The sequence below is a fragment of the Quercus lobata genome, unplaced genomic scaffold (genome assembly GCF_001633185.2).
Source record: "Quercus lobata isolate SW786 unplaced genomic scaffold, ValleyOak3.0 Primary Assembly Scq3eQI_24, whole genome shotgun sequence".
Lineage (NCBI taxonomy): Eukaryota > Viridiplantae > Streptophyta > Magnoliopsida > Fagales > Fagaceae > Quercus > Quercus lobata.
In genome coordinates, this window is record NW_022154715.1 from 137,038 (window position 1) to 142,208 (window position 5,171).

Here is a 5,171-nt window from a genome sequence, read left to right on the forward strand (position 1 = left end):
GGCCTATCTCATCCTTTTTGGCTTAAAATAATGCCGGAGAGAGGTTTTTGAATTTATTGCGAATTTTTTCGGAATTTTCTTGCCCGGGTCCAGTATGGACGGAATTTGGGACTAAAATTTTTTTCTAGCTTTCTCGGACTCTCTCATCCCGTTTTGGCTAAAAAAAATGCCAAGCAGAGGTTTTTTAATTTTTTTGGTTTTTTTTTTAGGAATTTCCATGCTCGGGTCGAGAATGAACGGAATTCGGGACTAAATTTTTTTTTTCTCTTTCTCGGTCTCCCTCAACCCGTTTTGGATAGAAATAATGCTGGAATTAACTTTTTTAATTTTTTGAATTTTTTTTCTATTTCTTTTTGGAATTTTATAACTTGGGTTGGGCAGGAACAGAATTCGGGACTAAAATTTCATTCTCTCTTTGTCGGTCTCCCTCAACCCGTTTTTGATAGAAATAATGCTGGAATTAACTTTTTAATTTTTTGAATTTTTTTCCAATTTTTTTTTTGGAAATTTTCTAACTTGGGTTGGGCAGGAACAGAATTCGGGACTAAAATTTTTTTCTCTCTTTTTCGTCCTATCTCATCCCATTTTGGCTAAAAATAATACCGAAATGAGGTTTTTTGAATTTTTTTGCAAGTTCTTTCGGAATTTTCATGCCCGGGTCGAGTATGGACGGAATTCGTAACTAAAATTTTTTTCTCGCTTTCTCGGCCTATCTCATCCCGTTTTGGCTAAAAATAATGCTGGAGAGAGGTTTTTTGAATTTTTTTGCGAATTTTTTCAAAATCTTCTTGCCCGGGTCGAGTATGAACGGAATTCGGGACAAAATTTTTTTTTTCTCTTTCTCGGCCTATCTCATCCCGTTTTGGCTAAAAATAATGCAGGAAATAGGTTTTTTAGTTTTTTTTGTATTTTTTTTCGGAATTTTCTTGCCCGGCTCGGGTAGGAACGGAATTCGGGACTAAAATTTTTTATTTTCTCTTTCTCGGCCTCTCTCTACCCTTTTCGGATAGAAATAATGCCTGAGTTATCTTTTTTAATTTTTTAAATTTTTTTGCTATTTTTTTGAAATTTTCTTGCCCGGGTCGAGTGTGAACAAAATTCGGGACTAAAATTCTTTTCTCTCTTTTCCTGGCTATCTCATCCCGTTTTGGCTAAAAATAATACTGGAAAGAGGTTTTTTAATTTTTTGAAATTTTTTACTTTTTGTTTTGGAATTTTCTATCTTGGGTTGGGTAGGAACAGAATTTGGGACTAAAATTTTTGTCTCACTTTCTTCGCCTATCTCATCCCGTTTAGGCTAAAAATAATACCGGAAAGAGGTTTTTTAATTTTTGAAATTTTTTGCAATTTCTTTCGGAGTTTTCTTGCCCGGGTCGTGTATGAACGGAATTCGGGACTTAAATTTTTTTCTAGCTTCCTCGAACTATCTCATCCGGTTTTGGCTAACAAAAATGCCGGGCAGAGGTTTTTTAATTTTTTTTCTTTTTCTTTAGGAATTTTCTTGCCCGGTTCGAGTATGAACGGAATTCGGGACTAAAATTTTTTTCTCTCTTTCTCGGTCTACCTCAACCCGTTTCTGATAGAAATAATTCTGGAATTAACTTTTTTTAATTTTTTGAATTTTTTTACAATTTTTTTTTTGGAATTTTCTAACTTGGGTTGGGCAGGAACAGAATTCGGGACTAAAATTTTTTTCTCTCTTTCTCGTCCTATCTCATCCCATTTTGGCTAAAAATAATACCGAAATGAGGTTTTTGAATTTTTTTGCAAGTTCTTTCGGAATTTTCTTGCCCGGGTCAAGTGTGGACGGAATTCGGGAGAAAATTTTTTTCTCGCGTTCTCGGCCTATCTCATCCCGTTTTGGCTAAAAACAATGCAGGAAATAGGTTTTTTTAATTTTTTTTGCTATTTTTTTCGGAATTTTCTTGCCCAGCTCGGGTAGGAATGGAATTCGGAACTAAAATTTGTTTCTCACTTTCTCAGCCTCTCTCAATCCTTTTCGGATAGAAATAATGCCTGAGTTAACTTTTTTAATTTTTAAAATTTTTTTGCAATTTTTTTTCGAATTTTCTTGCCCCCGGTCGAGTGTGAACGGAATTCGTGACTAAATTTTTTTTCTCTCTTTCCATGGCTATCTCATCCCGTTTTGGCTAAAAATAATACTGGAAAGAGGCTTTTTAATTTTTTGAAATTTTTTACTTTTTTTTTTCGAATTTTCTATCTTGGGTTGGGTAGGAATAGAATTCGGGACTAAATTTTTTTTTTCTCTTTCTCGGCCTATCTCATCCCGTTTTGGCTAAAAATAATGCAGGAAATAGGTTTTTTAATTTTTTTTGTATTTTTTTTCGGAATTTTCTTGCCCGGCTCGGGTAGGAAGGGAATTCGGGACTAAAATTTTTTATTTTCTCTTTCTCGGCCTCTCTCTACCCTTTTCGGATAGAAATAATGCCTGAGTTATCTTTTTTAATTTTTTAAATTTTTTTGCTATTTTTTTGAAATTTTCTTGCCCGGGTCTAGTGTGAACAGAATTCGGGACTAAAATTCTTTTCTCTCTTTCCCTGGCTATCTCATCCCGTTTTGGCTAAAAATAATACTGGAAAGAGGTTTTTTAATTTTTTAAAATTTTTTACTTTTTTTTTTGGAATTTTCTATCTTGGTTTGGGTAGGAACAGAATTCGGGACTAAATTTTTTTTTTCTCTTTCTCGGCCTATCTCATCTCGTTTTGGCTAAAAATAATGCATGAAATAGGTTTTTTAAATTTTTTTGTATTTTTTTTCGGAATTTTCTTGCCCGGCTCGGGTAGGAACGGAATTCGGGACTAAAATTTTTTATTTTCTCTTTCTCGGCCTCTCTCTACCCTTTTCGGATAGAAATAATGCCTGAGTTATCTTTTTTAATTTTTTAAATTTTTTTGCTATTTTTTTGAAATTTTCTTGCCCGGGTCTAGTGTGAACAGAATTCGGGACTAAAATTCTTTTCTCTCTTTCCCTGGCTCTCTCATCCCGTTTTGGCTAAAAATAATACTGGAAAGAGGTTTTTTAATTTTTTGAAATTTTTTACTTTTTGTTTTGGAATTTTCTATCTTGGGTTGGGTAGGAACAGAATTTGGGACTAAAATTTTTGTCTCACTTTCTTCGCCTATCTCATCCCGTTTAGGCTAAAAATAATACCGGAAAGAGGTTTTTTAATTTTTGAAATTTTTTGCAATTTCTTTCGGAATTTTCTTGCCCGGGTCGTGTATGAACGGAATTCGGGACTAAAATTTTTTTCTAGCTTTCTCGGACTATCTCATCCCGTTTTGGCTAACAAAAATGCCGGGCAGAGGTTTTTTAATTTTTTTTCTTTTTCTTTAGGAATTTTCTTGCCCGGTTCGAGTATGAATGGAATTCGGGACTAAAATTTTTTTTTCTCTTTCTCGGTCTACCTCAACCCGTTTCTGATAGAAATAATGCTGGAATTAACTTTTTTATTTTTTTTACAATTTTTTTTTTGGAATTTTCTAACTTGGGTTGGGCAGGAACAGAATTCGGGACTAAAATTTTTTTCTCTCTTTCTCGTCCTATCTCATCCCATTTTGGCTAAAAATAATAACGAAATGAGGTTTTTTAATTTTTTGAATTTTTTTGCAAGTTCTTTCGGAATTTTCTTGCCCGGGTTGAGTATGGACGGAATTCGGGACAAAATATTTTTCTCGCGTTCTCGGCCTATCTCATCCCGTTTTGGCTAAAAACAATGCAGGAAATAGGTTTTTTTAATTTTTTTTGCTATTTTTTTCGGAATTTTCTTGCCCAGCTCGGGTAGGAACGGAATTCGGGACTAAAATTTTTTTCTCACCTTCTCAGCCTCTTTCAATCCTTTTCGGATATAAATAATGCCTGAGTTAACTTTTTTAATTTTTAAAATTTTTTTGCTATTTTTTTTGGAATTTTCTTTCCCGGTCGAGTGTGAACGGAATTCGTGACTAAATTTTTTTTCTCTCTTTCCATGGCTATCTTATCCCGTTTTGGCTAAAAATAATACTGGAAAGAGGTTTTTTAATTTTTTGAAATTTTTTACTTTTTTTTTTGGAATTTTCTATCTTGGGTTGGGTAGGAACAGAATTCGGGACTAAATTTTTTTTTTTTCTCTTCCTCGGCCTATCTCTTCCCGTTTTGGCTAAAAATAATGCATGAAATAGGTTTTTTAATTTTTTTTGTATTTGTTTTCGGAATTTTCTAGCCCGGCTCGGGTAGGAACGGAATTCGGGACTAAAATTTTTTATTTTCTCTTTCTCGGCCTCTCTCTACCCTTTTCGGATAGAAATAATGCCGAGTTATCTTTTTTAATTTTTTAAATTTTTTTGCTATTTTTTTGAAATTTTCTTGCCCGGGTCGAGTGTGAACAGAATTCGGGACTAAAATTCTTTTCTCTCTTTCCCTGGCTATCTCATCCCGTTTTGGCTAAAAATAATACTGGAAAGAGGTTTTTTAATTTTTTGAAATTTTTTACTTTTTGTTTTGGAATTTTCTATCTTGGTTGGGTAGGAACAGAATTTGGGACTAAAATTTTTGTCTCACTTTCTTGGCCTATCTCATCCCGTTTAGGCTAAAAATAATACCGGAAAGAGGTTTTTTAATTTTTGAAATTTTTTGCAATTTCTTTCGGAATTTTCTTGCCCGGGTCGTGTATGAACGGAATTCGTGACTAAAATTTTTTTCTAGCTTTCTCGGACTATCTCATCCGGTTTTGGCTAACAAAAATGCCGGGCAGAGGTCTTTTAATTTTTTTTCTTTTTCTTTTGGAATTTTCTTGCCCGGTACGAGTATGAACGGAATTCGGGACTAAAATTTTTTTCTCTCTTTCTCGGTCTACCTCAACCCGTTTCTGATAGAAATAATGCTGGAATTAAATTTTTCAATTTTTTGAATTTTTTTACAATTTTTTTTTTGGAATTTTCTAACTTGGGTTGGGCAGGAACAGAATTCGGGACTAAAATTTTTTTCTCTCTTTCTCGTCCTATCTCATCCCATTTTGGCTAAAAATAATACCGAAATGAGGTTTTTGAATTTTTTTGCAAGTTCTTTCGGAATTTTCTTGCCCGGGTCGAGTATGGACGGAATTCGGGACAAAATTTTTTTCTCGCGTTCTCGGCCTATCTCATCCCGTTTTGGCTAAAAACAATGCAGTAAAT